Below are 15,113 nucleotides of genomic sequence, written 5' to 3'. Positions count from 1 at the left end.
GCCGTCATCAGCCAGGATAGCTTGACTCCAGTGGCGTAGTGAGCACGGGTCCCACGTCTGGGAATACCCATCCCACTTAGGGCGAAAAGCGTTACAACAAACAAATGATGGACGGAATGCTGACAATGCAGACATTCTCCCCCAGTCAAGAGATCTGGGTTAAATCCATCGTTTTTTTGCCCACTACGCCACCCCAGTTCAGACATGGCCATATGCAAATCAGTCTTGACCCTGTGCCTCATGGGAACAGTCCAGCCCGAACTGCCAAGCCATGTCTTCCCTGGACCGGAATCAAGCATCCTAGGACCGGTTTCTGGCTATCAGCCGTCATCAGCCAGGATAGCTTGACTCCAGTGGCGTAGTGAGCACGGGTCCCACGTCTGGGAAAACCCATCCCACTTAGGGCGAAAAGCGTTACAACAAACAAATGATGGACGGAATGCTGACAATGCAGACATTCTCCCCCAGTCAAGAGATCTGGGTTAAATCCATCGTTTTTTTGCCCACTACGCCACCCCAGTTCAGACATGGCCATATGCAAATCAGTCTTGACCCTGTGCCTCATGGGAACAGTCCAGCCCGAACTGCCAAGCCATGTCTTCCCTGGACCGGAATCAAGCATCCTAGGACCGGTTTCTGGCTATCAGCCGTCATCAGCCAGGATAGCTTGACTCCAGTGGCGTAGTGAGCACGGGTCCCACGTCTGGGAATACCCATCCCACTTAGGGCGAAAAGCGTTACAACAAACAAATGATGGACGGAATGCTGACAATGCAGACATTCTCCCCCAGTCAAGAGATCTGGGTTAAATCCATCGTTTTTTTGCCCACTACGCCACCCCAGTTCAGACATGGCCATATGCAAATCAGTCTTGACCCTGTGCCTCATGGGAACAGTCCAGCCAGAACTGCCAAGCCATGTCTTCCCTGGACCGGAATCAAGCATCCTAGGACCAGTTTCTGGCTATCAGCCGTCATCAGCCAGGATAGCTTGACTCCAGTGGCGTAGTGAGCACGGGTCCCACGTCTGGGAATACCCATCCCACTTAGGGCGAAAAGCGTTACAACAAACAAATGATGGACGGAATGCTGACAATGCAGACATTCTCCCCCAGTCAAGAGATCTGGGTTAAATCCATCGTTTTTTTGCCCACTACGCCACCCCAGTTCAGACATGGCCATATGCAAATCAGTCTTGACCCTGTGCCTCATGGGAACAGTCCAGCCCGAACTGCCAAGCCATGTCTTCCCTGGACCGGAATCAAGCATCCTAGGACCGATTTCTGGCTATCAGCCGTCATCAGCCAGGATAGCTTGACTCCAGTGGCGTAGTGAGCACGGGTCCCACGTCTGGGAATACCCATCCCATTTAGGGCAAAAAGCGTTACAACAAACAAATGATGGACGGAATGCTGACAATGCAGACATTCTCCCCCAGTCAAGAGATCTGGGTTAAATCCATCGTTTTTTTGCCCACTACGCCACCCCAGTTCAGACATGGCCATATGCAAATCAGTCTTGACCCTGTGCCTCATGGGAACAGTCCAGCCCGAACTGCCAAGCCATGTCTTCCCTGAACCGGAATCAAGCATCCTAGGACCGGTTTCTGGCTATCAGCCGTCATCAGCCAGGATAGCTTGACTCCAGTGGCGTAGTGAGCACGGGTCCCACGTCTGGGAATACCCATCCCACTTAGGGCGAAAAGCGTTACAACAAACAAATGATGGATGGAATGCTGACAATGCAGACATTCTCCCCCAGTCAAGAGATCTGGGTTAAATCCATCGTTTTTTTGCCCACTACGCCACCCCAGTTCAGACAAGGCCATATGCAAATCAGTCTTGACCCTGTGCCTCATGGGAACAGTCCAGCCCGAACTGCCAAGCCATGTCTTCCCTGGACCGGAATCAAGCATCCTAGGACCGGTTTCTGGCTATCAGCCGTCATCAGCCAGGATAGCTTGACTCCAGTGGCGTAGTGAGCACGGGTCCCACGTCTGGGAATACCCATCCCACTTAGGGCGAAAAGCGTTACAACAAACAAATGATGGACGGAATGCTGACAATGCAGACATTCTCCCCCAGTCAAGAGATCTGGGTTAAATCCATCGTTTTTTTGCCCACTACGCCACCCCAGTTCAGACATGGCCATATGCAAATCAGTCTTGACCCTGTGCCTCATGGGAACAGTCCAGCCCGAACTGCCAAGCCATGTCTTCCCTGGACCGGAATCAAGCATCCTAGGACCGGTTTCTGGCTATCAGCCGTCATCAGCCAGGATAGCTTGACTCCAGTGGCGTAGTGAGCACGGGTCCCACGTCTGGGAATACCCATCCCACTTAGGGCGAAAAGCGTTACAACAAACAAATGATGGACGGAATGCTGACAATGCAGACATTCTCCCCCAGTCAAGAGATCTGGGTTAAATCCATCGTTTTTTTGCCCACTACGCCACCCCAGTTCAGACATGGCCATATGCAAATCAGTCTTGACCCTGTGCCTCATGGGAACAGTCCAGCCCGAACTGCCAAGCCATGTCTTCCCTGGACCGGAATCAAGCATCCTAGGACCGGTTTCTGGCTATCAGCCGTCATCAGCCAGGATAGCTTGACTCCAGTGGCGTAGTGAGCACGGGTCCCACGTCTGGGAATACCCATCCCACTTAGGGCAAAAAGCGTTACAACAAACAAATGATGGACGGAATGCTGACAATGCAGACATTCTCCCCCAGTCAAGAGATCTGGGTTAAATCCATCGTTTTTTTGCCCACTGCGCCACCCCAGTTCAGACATGGCCATATGCAAATCAGTCTTGACCCTGTGCCTCATGGGAACAGTCCAGCCCGAACTGCCAAGCCATGTCTTCCCTGGACCGGAATCAAGCATCCTAGGACCGGTTTCTGGCTATCAGCCGTCATCAGCCAGGATAGCTTGACTCCAGTGGCGTAGTGAGCACGGGTCCCACGTCTGGGAATACCCATCCCACTTAGGGCGAAAAGCGTTACAACAAACAAATGATGGATGGAATGCTGACAATGCAGACATTCTCCCCCAGTCAAGAGATCTGGGTTAAATCCATCGTTTTTTTGCCCACTACGCCACCCCAGTTCAGACATGGCCATATGCAAATCAGTCTTGACCCTGTGCCTCATGGGAACAGTCCAGCCCGAACTGCCAAGCCATGTCTTCCCTGGACCGGAATCAAGCATCCTAGGACCGGTTTCTGGCTATCAGCCGTCATCAGCCAGGATAGCTTGACTCCAGTGGCGTAGTGAGCACGGGTCCCACGTCTGGGAATACCCATCCCACTTAGGGCGAAAAGCGTTACAACAAACAAATGATGGACGGAATGCTGACAATGCAGACATTCTCCCCCAGTCAAGAGATCTGGGTTAAATCCATCGTTTTTTTGCCCACTACGCCACCCCAGTTCAGACATGGCCATATGCAAATCAGTCTTGACCCTGTGCCTCATGGGAACAGTCCAGCTCGAACTGCCAAGCCATGTCTTCCCTGGACCGGAATCAAGCATCCTAGGACCGGTTTCTGGCTATCAGCCGTCATCAGCCAGGATAGCTTGACTCCAGTGGCGTAGTGAGCACGGGTCCCACGTCTGGGAATACCCATCCCACTTAGGGCGAAAAGCGTTACAACAAACAAATGATGGACGGAATGCTGACAATGCAGACATTCTCCCCCAGTCAAGAGATCTGGGTTAAATCCATCGTTTTTTTGCCCACTACGCCACCCCAGTTCAGACATGGCCATATGCAAATCAGTCTTGACCCTGTGCCTCATGGGAACAGTCCAGCCCGAACTGCCAAGCCATGTCTTCCCTGGACCGGAATCAAGCATCCTAGGACCGGTTTCTGGCTATCAGCCGTCATCAGCCAGGATAGCTTGACTCCAGTGGCGTAGTGAGCACGGGTCCCACGTCTGGGAATACCCATCCCACTTAGGGCGAAAAGCGTTACAACAAACAAATGATGGACGGAATGCTGACAATGCAGACATTCTCCCCCAGTCAAGAGATCTGGGTTAAATCCATCATTTTTTTGCCCACTACGCCACCCCAGTTCAGACATGGCCATATGCAAATCAGTCTTGACGCTGTGCCTCATGGGAACAGTCCAGCCCGAACTGCCAAGCCATGTCTTCCCTGGACCGGAATCAAGCATCCTAGGACCGGTTTCCGGCTATCAGCCGTCATCAGCCAGGATAGCTTGACTCCAGTGGCGTAGTGAGCACGGGTCCCACGTCTGGGAATACCAATCCCACTTAGGGCGAAAAGCGTTACAACAAACAAATGATGGACGGAATGCTGACAATGCAGACATTCTCCCCCAGTCAAGAGATCTGGGTTAAATCCATCGTTTTTTTGCCCACTACGCCACCCCAGTTCAGACATGGCCATATGCAAATCAGTCTTGACCGTGTGCCTCATGGGAACAGTCCAGCCCGAACTGCCAAGCCATGTCTTCCCTGGACCGGAATCAAGCATCCTAGGACCGGTTTCTGGCTATCAGCCGTCATCAGCCAGGATAGCTTGACTCCAGTGGCGTAGTGAGCACGGGTCCCACGTCTGGGAATACCCATCCCACTTAGGGCGAAAAGCGTTACAACAAACAAATGATGGACGGAATGCTGACAATGCAGACATTCTCCCCCAGTCAAGAGATCTGGGTTAAATCCATCGTTTTTTTGCCCACTACGCCACCCCAGTTCAGACATGGCCATATGCAAATCAGTCTTGACCCTGTGCCTCATGGGAACAGTCCAGCCCGAACTGCCAAGCCATGTCTTCCCTGGACCGGAATCAAGCATCCTAGGACCGGTTTCTGGCTATCAGCCGTCATCAGCCAGGATAGCTTGACTCCAGTGGCGTAGTGAGCACGGGTCCCACGTCTGGGAATACCCATCCCACTTAGGGCGAAAAGCGTCACAACAAACAAAGAGGGCCGACTCAGCCAGCCTCCTGGGGGATCCCCAGCCCCTGTCACTCTCAAGCCAGACAGTCAATCCACAAGCATGCCCAGGCACACAGAAGGGTCAGACAAGAGAACAGCTACTCTCTAAAAAGTACTATTCTCCAACTCAGGGTTTAAAAACAACCTCTCCTAAAAGATGTGTTATTAAATGCTGAGCTCAGGGATATCAAACACTCATGTCTTATCTTGTTCCTATGAGAAGATAGGCGGATAGCCATTGGCACCAGCCTCCCCCATGTTAGCCTATGGAGCAAGATAACCTTGCAGCAGTGAACACACAAAATGGCCACGGTTCACTACCAGAGCATGGTACCTGCACTAGTACATGCTCTACCTCTTACATACACTGCACCCTACCCAGGGGGGTACCTCGGGCCTTCCAGAGGGATGACTGATGTGCACAAAAAGGGAAGGGTTAGGCCTAGTCGGTGGGGACACTGACCAGGGTGACATGGCAGTCCGGGGACTGCAGGCAGGCCTGCGGCGGCAGGTCTGAGACACCATTTTAGGGCTACTCATGTGGGTGGCGCAATCAGCGCTGCAGTCCCACTAGTAGCATCTGTCATCACCAGCCCTGGCACACACAGTGCACTTTACTAGGGACTTCAGGGCGATACAAATATGCCAATCAGGTATATCCAATCAATATGACATTTTACACAGGGAGCACTTACACTCTGGCACTGATTAGCAGTGGCAGAGTGTCCAAAGCATCTAAACCAGCAAAAACGAAATCCAGCACAGCATCAAAAATCCAGGTAACAGAGGCGAAAGATAGGGGAAAAACCCACGCCAAGGATGTCAGGTCTAACACTCGTGGATTTGGAAATCTCCTCTAAGAACAGTGCTCTGACAAAGGGCATGGCATTCTGTCTCAGAAAGTCTAGTTGTAGGAAAAGTTGTTATGATGTCAGACCACTCATTTTGTAAATTATTTTCCCTATAGTCTTACAGTCTCCAATAACGCCAAGATGATCACCATTGATTCCATTATAAACTTTCCATCCTCAACCAGGATCTCACACATGACTACATTCCTCCTTCTCAACCAGTGCAGTAAAGTGCCAGTTTTGTCCCCAGTTTGAATAATTTATTCTGAGATGCAAGACAGATTCTTTTTAACTCCTGTAAGAGGCTTTTTTTGGTCTCTGAGTTTCACATGGTTCAACGTGTGGGCATTAGTATCTGATGTTTTGGAACATCTTCTATTCTCTAGTTCTACAACAGCCATTTCAAACCAGATCAGCTTCACTGTATTGGCCCGCTTAAGCTGAGATGTAAAGCTCAATGTGCTACCTGATATCATTGGCTTGAGCCCTTCCCATAGCACTGAAGGGGATTCAATGGTAGCACAGTTAATTAGGAATTTCTGCAAGATTTTTTCCTTCAACAACTCCCTTATGTATTCTTTGGTCAGCCACCAATTGTTGAGCTGCCATAAGTGGTCAAATATAGACGACAATCAGTCACTCAATGTATCCCTTAAAATGGAAAATAAATGGTTGATGCAGAATGACATGTGTACCCTCAATAGGAACATGCATGCAAATGTCACAGAATTATATAGGCGGCAGGCATCAATGAAACCATAATAGGTGACAAATGTTGTGGGTGTCTACTCAGCTGGAGAGGAAATGTGGGGTCTGTTCTGTCAACCAGGGTGTCCATGAAACCATTCAAGTACCCTCTATTATTGTAGGCCTGGTGCTGTCTCACTAAGGACAGAGACAGTAAGCTGAAGGGAGCCTACCAAAAGTGGTGGTGGGCATGAACATTTTATAGCATGATTAATTTCCTCTGGAGCATGCTTAGTATCATACTACATCTGCCTAATCTATCGGACTATGTGTGGGAGACTTCAATCGGTAATCAATGCTTAAGAAGGACTGCCACTCTTCATAAACAGCTAGTCAAGCCTACATGGTGGACTGAGCTGAATCCATATCTGCTTAGAAATTCACAGTTAGTACCAAGAAGATGTGTTTCATGTATAAGGACGACATCAGGTTTATACTCTTTGCAGCTCTGAGTATTGCACCCCTCTTTATTCTGCCACGCTGCTCACTGACATTCCAAAGAGGCATTTAAGATGTGCCCCCAGTATTGTGGCAGTTTTAACCCATTTATCGAACTGAGAGTATGCAGTAGTACAGAGGTGTCTATTGTGATAATAAATGTTGAAGAACTTTGACTTAAGCCAAAATCAGTTCCCCTCCATACCCCACCCTTTACTTCCAACATTGACCCGTCTGTTGTCCAATATACAGGTAGAGAAGCTACCACTTAGTGAAGAAAATAATCAATAGATTTGTCCTCACTAGGTTTCTCACCTAAACTATTTCCCAATATATAACCAATAGTAAAGAAACCAGTGTGTGAGGGGAAACATGGAAGCCTAGAGCCCATAGAGATCTGGATTGCAGTAAATGTTTTTTCTTGCTCTTACCCTATTGGTGCTTATCCTTGGAACCATGTACTTGTGCAGTGAATGTATGAAATCCTTTGTCTAAAGTTCTATAAAAGGGAAAAAAGTCTGTGTTGTATCACCCACTTTTTTCTCACTTTTAGAAGGCAAACCTTGGTTGGATGTTCTGTAGAACTTTACTGAGTTCTTTGTACGTATGATTTATTTGCCTATATGCTAACTTGATTGATGGTTCAGAATATTTATTGTGCTCTTATTTTCTCTGAGTAACCTCTCCCTACCATAGATCTGGTCTCTCCTCAATCCACTTCCACAAGATTTCACTTAGATGATGACTTTCAGTTTTGCTGAGTACATAAGTATTTAGAAAAAGTTAATTGCCATAATGTCATGCTTGGTCTCCACAAATTATTTTCTCAGTTGTTGAGTTTTCCTGGTCCAGGCGGGGAATAGTATGATGCACTGAAATTCATACTGCACAATCTACCATTCTCTTGCTGCTTTCAGGATTTCAACATTATCTACAAGTGTATCTTTGGAGTTCATTAAGTGGTTATGAGGAAGTGGGATGGTGCCCTTAGGGGCATTTTCAGTACAGGGCCATGGGGTCCGATCAACCATCAAGATTCTGGAACTATCCACCATGCCCATTGCTCTAGAAAATTGTCAAGTTGGAGGACCACTGACCCATCTGCAAAGCACAGTATGGGTAGCTTATTTCTCCTGACCCAACTCTCTGTGCAATCTCCTTCATCATCTAGCACATCAAAGTTTTAAGCATTACTTCACTGTGGTCCACCTTGCTAACTTTATGAGGCAGCACAGGTGCTCCCCACCCTGATCACTTCTGATTGTGAACAATCAAGCAATCACAGATGCAAATGTGCCTGAGTCCAGTGGTCCTCTGCTCCTATTTTGTGTGTCTCTAATCTTTTGGGCACAACAATATTCTGTGACTGTCAAAGTTAAATGGGTCTCAGGCAGGGTAAGTGGTCACGGCTTGACCTAACTCTAAAAACTGCCAAATAGTAGGGGACTCCCGGACTCACTTGCCTCTCAGCGAGGACTCAGCATTATAATGGCTTCATCTGCAATCAGTCAGTCTGTAAGTATGGTTTGGGGCATCTGTGGTACGCTTTTTGGTGTCCCTGGTAACCCACCTTCTCTGCTTATAGCACCCTGTCTATTAAAGTCAGGTTGCCTGTTTTGTATGCACTTAAGGGGTAACCAGAGTGCCCAGGCCCAATGATTTTAAGTGTTCTCCAGCAGAGTGTCTGGATCAGCACAAGGTGGAAGTTGACCATATAGGACTGCTACTCATCGGCTTTGACATACTCCCCCAGAAGCTGGTTGCACCAAACGTCCTGTGAGAAGATTTAAGCATGAGAAGCCAGGTGACACATATGCCGGCCACTTCAGCAGGTCTCTCTTTCTGCTACTCCATTCCATTTCCAGGGTGCACCCACTCGCCCCAGTGGTACAGAGCGAGCTGCCTCCTACCTCTTCCGAATAAGGAATGCAAAAAATAACTCCAACTGTCCTGCCCAGCTCTTTGAGGTATGGCGTCTGATTCAGTGTCTTTTTACTGCACCAATCGAGCTCCTCCACCCAACTCACTGAGCCATCTGTCCAACCCTCTGGGGCCAGCCTGGAAATCCACTATCGACTAATGTTGTCTTTGTCTGTGCCCCTTATCTGGACCATGTCACAGTGATTGGGACGTCCCCTCAGCCACAGCACATCTAGTCCCAATCAAGGGCCACCACCATCTTCAGCACTGCGTCACACCATCCTCAGCATGGTTCTTTGCTGTCCAGGCCCAATGTTACTACTGCCCATGGTCGTGAGGTATCGGGCACACTCTGTCAATGCCTGGACCAGCCTTCTATCTCATAGAAATCCAGAGGGTGGGGTCCACAGCATCTTCCAATATGGCTGATTGCACTCTTCCTCCAGGGAGGCACATTTGAGTCCGGCAGCCATCAGTGCTCCAGGTTGGTTACGTACACTTTCGAAAGGCCGGACTGGGAACCAAAAGCAGCCCTGACAAAAATGTACAAACAAGTTCTGCTCCCTTCCTCCATGGTCTCTTGTCTCTCTACTCCCTCCCCTGAAGCCCCCCTGTGCTTACTGTAATTACCTGAGAAGCTGGAGAAGAGGCGTCAGGAGCAACCTTCTTTCCTAAAATCCGGCCTCCAAAGGCTCCAGCCCCCTTGAAAATGTCCAGGGCAAAAAACTGGCAATATGGGTCCATACTTTAGAGTGAGCTTGAGATAAAGAGGGAACTCATCAGTGAGACACTGTTCGTGTGCAGGTCAGTAATAGTCAGGATGTATTGTGATATGTGTATTTTTGGCTGATGTATGTGAATTAATGGAAAAACAAAAACTGAGAAACCACATTGGAGTAAATCATATGATGAAAAATCAATTTTAAGGAAAAATCCAAAATTATATATTAAATTTTGGTGGGGTTTAGGACTATTCTGGGTTTTTGGGTTCATTGATCGGTAATGGTTGGTGGTGGTAAGGGGGCTTTAGGGGTCAGGAAGGGGTGGAGTTCAAGCATAGAAAGGGTTTTTTAGGGTTAAGGAATGGGTGGGGTTTAGGTGGTGGTGAGGGCTTTTAGTCACCAGGAATGGGTGGAGTTTAGGAGTGATGAGTGGTTTTTAGGGTTCACAGATAAGTGGAGTTTAGCGGTATTAGGTGTTTTGGGGAATCAGGGATGGATGAAATGTAAAGGTATTAAGGGGTTTTAAGGTTCATGGATGGGTAGAGTTTAGGGCTGGGAGGGTTATTAAAGTTCAGTGGTGGGTAGAGGTTGGGATTATGAAGAGTTTTTAAGGTTCAGGGTTGAGAAGAGTTTAGGATTGTGAGGGGTTTTAAGGACTCAGGGGTGGATGGAGATTAGCTGTAAAAGAGGTCTGTAGGGTTCATGGATGGGTAGAGTTTAGGGGTGGTGGGGGGTCATGTGATGGATAGTGTTTATTGGCAGTGGGGTTTTTTATAGCGTTCAGGGATGGGTAGAAATTGGGTATGGTGATGGGTTTTAAGAGGTCAAGGATAGGTGGGGTTTAGGCGTAGAAAGGGGTTTTAGAGTTCCTAAACGGGTGGAGTTTAAGGGTAGTGAGGGGTTTTAGGGTTCAGTGATAGGTGTAATTTAGGGATCAGGAGTGGATGAAATTTAGGTGTAGTGAGGGGTTTTGGGTTTCTGGAATGGGTGAAGTTTAAGGGTAGAAAGAGCTTTTAGGGTTCAGGAATGGGAGTCATTTAGGTGTGGTGAGTTTTTTTTTAGAGGGGGCAGGAATTGATGGTGTTTAGGGGTCTTGAGGGATCGGGCAGGGCCGGCTTTATCGCTTGTGGAACCCAATGCAACTATGTTTATTGGTGCCCCCCAATGACCTTCTTCTTCATGAATTCCCTCACTACCTTCCTTTAACAGTGACCCTCAAGTCTCCATAACCACTCTCTCTCACATGCTTTTCTTTTGTTCTATAGCGCTATACATACCAGTATAGGGTGTCCGAGCACTTAACATCACACACAAGTTACACAGAGACAATGAATCGCGCATGTGTAAATCAGTGTACAGGAAATGTTACATCAGAAAGAGGACTACAAGGTATAAGAGTCATGTGTCATTCATAGTGGTAGGCAGTGTATTTTAAGAGTACTTGATCTGAAGAAGTACAAATTCAGATTTTAAAATATGTCACCATGGCTGGGTGTTGTCTTTAATAATAAAAAACTGATTTCTACCCAAATGAACCCTTTTTGCAACATTAGGATAATGAAAAGCTGGGGGAAAATCATAACGCTCTAAACTATATCTTGCAGTTTCCATGCAGCGCTATCATGAGTTAATAACTCACTTTTCTATACTAGGATTTAATTTATAAATTGCAAGTAACAAAAGGATCTCTCTGACAAAAGCAGTAACCCACTGAACCATGTACAATATACGCACTTCTGTGATCGGCATGGTACACATGCTTTGCAGCAGGCATAATAACCCTCTGTGCTACTTTATGATGAGTCAAAACTTCCACTAGACAAAACTCCATCTCTCTCCAGCAGGTCAATTAATCACCATTGTTATATCGACATTTTTATTGTTGCCTGAAATCCTGTGGAGGCAAGGAATGCCGCAGCAGGTGCTTTTAAATCCACAAAATATTTGATAACACAGCGCCCCTTGAAGTCAGCACCCCGTGCAGTGGCACCGTTCGCACAGCCCTAGAGCCGGCCCTGGGATCAGGGATTAATGGAGTTTACCGGTTGGGGGACGGTAGTGAATTCGAAGCATCCAAAGTACTTGTTTCACAGTGTAAAAGACATAAATCTGAAAAAAATGTTCCCTGAAGAAAACCAGTGAAATAAATCCCTCCAACAAAACTGTTCCTGAAAGGAAGATCTGCAACCGTTATATTTACACCTTCTTAAAATAAGCAAGCAAAAACCAATTTGGAACAAAAATATATTCTATGAATTGGTTTCTATGAAATGGTAAAGGCTATTCATTTTGAAAATTCCCATTAAACAGTTCAGGCGAAATGGTTTCTCATTAATGGCATTCTAGATAATCGTTTTTCTATTAAATCACATACAACCATTTCTGGCTCCTGAAAACATCAATTGGAATGTAACAGATGAACTGATAATATCCAAATACAAGGGGTACATCTCAGTGAGACAGAAAAAAGAAAGGAAAAGTTATTTAAGTCAAGATATAAACACGAATGACTTCAATACGTACTTGTTTGAATACAGCAACTCGCGTTAGTCTAACAATCACGGGGAAGCGAAAGAACGTTTGAAATAGCAGCACAGGTCCCTAGATATTGCCACTCCTCCACTGAGATATTTACAAACGGCACAGCAATAGTGCCTGAAAGTAGAATTTTGGACGGACAGCGTTCTCTAGTGGCAGTTTATGGTAAAGCCCTCACAAGGGAGGCAAACACCATGTATGTCAACCCTATGTTTCCTGCTATTCCGTTTTAGATACTTACAGCGTCTTTTTGATTAACGTGTGGCTTAAATGTCCCCATTTGTAGCATCACCCCGAATGCACCATGTGGTAATGCTCCGTTGTTTTATTGCACAGATTAAAGGCACACCCACAGGTTAGCAGAATTATCCAGAGAAAATACCACACTGCAGTAGCGTTCGGTGTTGACAATCAATGCTGCATATGACGATGGAGGGAGCAGAACGGCCGTGGTCCCTGAGCGGCATCAAAACATAAGGCTCAGCAGCGTGAGCAATGTGCGCAAATAAACGCAGCCTTAAGGCGAGTATCTGTTCCACTGAAGGGTCTGATCCTTTGCCGAAGAGGCGCCATTTTAAGCGCCAGCTCAAGTACCCACATTTTGTTTTCTCAAAACCGATTTCCGAAGGGGGAGTTTGTTTTACAGCAAAACAAACAAGCACTGGCATAGCCAATAGGTCTCGCTTTTGGGACCTTATAAGTATTTAGTTATGCAGCACAATATCCTTGGTGCAACAACATTAACTGTTGCATGGTTAAACACTTATAAGGCCCCAAAGGCGAGACCTATTGGCTATGCCAATGCTTTTTTTTTTTTTTTTTTTAAAGAACAAGCAGTGCTATCAGGCTCCGGCTGCCACTTAGAGGTAGTGAGAGAGAGAGAGGTGTGTAGAGAAAGGGAGAGAGGTGTGTAGAGAGAGAGAGAGAGAGAGAGACAGAGAGAGAGAGAGGTGTGTACGGAGAGAAAGAGAGAGAGAGAGAGAGAGAGAGAGTTGTGTGTAGAGAGAGAGAGAGAGAGGTGTGTAGAGAGAGAGAGAGAGAGAGAGAGAGGTGTTGAGAGAGGTGTGTAGAGAGAGGTGTGTAGAGAGAGAAGGGTAGAGAGAGAGTGGTAGAGAGAGGTGTGTAGAGAGAGGCGTGTAGAGAGAGAGGTGTAGAGAGGTAGAGCGAGAGGTAGCGAGTTACAGAAAGGTAGAGAGAGGTAGAGAGAGAGGAAGAGAGAGCGGTAGAGAGAGAGCGGTAGAGAGCGGTAGAGAGAGGTAGAGAGGTAAAGAGAGAGAGAGGTAAAGAGAGAGAGGTAGAGAGAGAGAGGTAGAGAGAGCAAGGGAGAGAGAGGTAGAGAGAGAGGTAGAGCGGTAGAGAGAGCGAGGTAGAGAGAGAGGTAGAGCAGTAGAGAGGTTGAGGAAGGAGGTAGAGAGGTTGAGAAAGAGAGGTATCTAGGTAGAGAGGTAGAGAGAGAGGTATCACTGCCAAAATGCATTTACTGAAGTTCCGGTGACATTTCAGATACATAATGACGGTAAGATCCGTTTTAAGCTTTTATTGTTTTGTCGGGAGTGGATTTTACTCTTACTGATCACGTTCCCAAGCAAAGCAATTAGTTTAAGTACATTTACGCATTTGTTGTCATCCACTCCATGCAGGATGACCAATTCTCTCACTAACCGAATTCCCGTTTTATGACAAGGACGAGGGCCAGCGCTAATGTTTCCGCACATGCTGCCAGGTTTTATTCTGTCAATGAAAAGTCTTTTAAGGTACTGTAGTTAATCGGCAGATCGTGCTTAGCTGAGCCATAATTGTTTTTGAATGCGCAACGACGGCGGAACATATGAAAAGTGGTTCTTCTGAGTAAGGTAACACCACATTTCCTTAAAATGAAAGGCTTTGAGAGGCTCTGTGGTACACTGAGCGGCTTACCCCGCTTCTCCTTAATTAGGGGCCTTTGCTGCGATTCCACAGCTAAAGAAGAAGAGTAAATAGCTACTGATCGCTGCCTTATTGCCAAAATGCATATCCTGATTGCAGGATGCAAAGCAGAGAATGTTCCATAAATGATTCCGTGCACAGCCATCGTGCTTTGATGTAATAACAATTCCATTACGTCTTTCTGCAGGCTTGATTGTGCGGTGCTCTTTCAAGTTGTGAAGATGAATTTAAAAAAAAAAAAAAGACTGGCACGATCTTGAGATTGCTCTGTAGTATTTTAAACACGCCCTCAGAGAGAGACAAGGGGGCACAAATGTAACTGTGTCGCTCAATGGTAATGGAAACATTTTTTTAGCTGTTCATCGATGTGCATACACAAAGCGAGGGCATGTTAAATACTAGTGTTGCCCATGCCATCATAGGCCTGCGACATCTGTGTAAACGTGAGGGTCATAAGTTCAAAGTCTGGCAGCACTGAGGTAGCCTTTCATCCCTTTGAAGACATTAAGATCTGTATTCGTGCACTGCAAACAGGGCATTGTATAATCAAGCAGCCGAGCAATTTGATGTCTTCAGACACAAGACACTTGGAAAGAAGATTGGGAAAGCGGATGGGTGGGGGGAGTGCACGCGCGCAAAGTTGTGAAGATGAATTATAAAAAAAAAAGACTGGCACGCTCTTGAGATTGCTCTGTAGTATTTTAAACACGACCTCAAAGAGAGACAAGCTAACGAGGAGGGAGGGGGAGAAGGGAGGGGGGAGAAGGGAGGGGGGAGAAGGGAGGGGGTAGTGAGAGCAGACAGCAAGGTGGTGGAGGAGGCTTAATGAGCCATGACAGAAAGGCAGATGGCGGCTGAGGGCGTGCACGCTCACATGCACTCAAGCTTTAGGCCACCAAAAGCCTCTGGTGGCACTTTTAAAAGCCACTTACTAAATGTCTCGAAGAGACAGCATGCGCTGTCTCAGGCGAGACCTAAAAAACACATTGGCCCTGATCGTATAGGCA

The 15,113-nt window shown here is 47.1% G+C and overlaps 1 protein-coding gene across 2 annotated transcripts in view; it reads right to left on the bottom strand.

The window, feature by feature from the left end:
* The window catches only part of FRMPD2 (FERM and PDZ domain containing 2), a 503,133-nt gene that overhangs the window by 272,392 nt on the left and 215,628 nt on the right, over nt 1-15,113 (bottom strand). The window lies entirely within an intron of this gene.

This window comes from Triturus cristatus, chromosome 1_2 (genome assembly GCF_964204655.1).
Source record: "Triturus cristatus chromosome 1_2, aTriCri1.1, whole genome shotgun sequence".
In the NCBI taxonomy this organism is placed as follows: domain Eukaryota; kingdom Metazoa; phylum Chordata; class Amphibia; order Caudata; family Salamandridae; genus Triturus; species Triturus cristatus.
Note: the sequence above shows the minus strand (reverse complement) of the source record. Positions and strands in the feature narration are given on the sequence as shown.